The sequence below is a fragment of the Geospiza fortis genome, unplaced genomic scaffold (genome assembly GCF_000277835.1).
Source record: "Geospiza fortis unplaced genomic scaffold, GeoFor_1.0 scaffold4, whole genome shotgun sequence".
Classification (NCBI taxonomy): domain Eukaryota; kingdom Metazoa; phylum Chordata; class Aves; order Passeriformes; family Thraupidae; genus Geospiza; species Geospiza fortis.
The window spans coordinates 603275-603900 of record NW_005054475.1 but is presented as its reverse complement, the minus strand read 5'-3'; positions in this window follow the sequence as shown (position 1 = coordinate 603900).

Genomic DNA, 626 nt, shown 5'->3' with positions numbered 1-626 from the left:
TCCCCGCTGGGGCCCGGAGCGTGCACGGACAAGGTGCCACCAAACCCTCTGTGTCCCCCCACCCCAACCCTGTCCCCACTCACCTCATGGTTGTGCTGGTGGCCCACGGCCAAGGCTGACAGTGTCTGGGCTTGGAGGTGGGTCTTGACCTTGGGGGGGACAATGCCAGGTGACAAAACCCTCCAATGGCCCCGCTGGGACCGGCTGTGGTCCCCTCATTTGCTTGGCAGATTTTGAGGGGAAGTTTCAGCCCCTCAGACAGATGTGGGGGACACAGCTGAGTAGCCAAGTGGTAACTCCAGACTTTGAATCCCGTTCCTTTTACCCCTCTCTCCCAGGGCAAAGGGACCCTGCAAACACCCACTGCTGGAGCTCTCCGACCCCAAAAAACCGGGGAAACCCTCTAAAATGGGAGGGGGGGAACCCCCGCAATTTCTTTTGGGGTCATTTCCTTATGGGGGAGTTCTCTGCTGGTTTCCTGAGGGGGATTTGGGGGAGAAAGCAGGGGGAGAGCATGCACAGCGCAGCCCCACATTTTGGGGTTGGGGGGGGGATGAAGCGCAGCAGGGGAAGAGAGAACGCACCAAGCCAGTGTTTATAGGATGCAGCCAAGATGCCGAAACCTT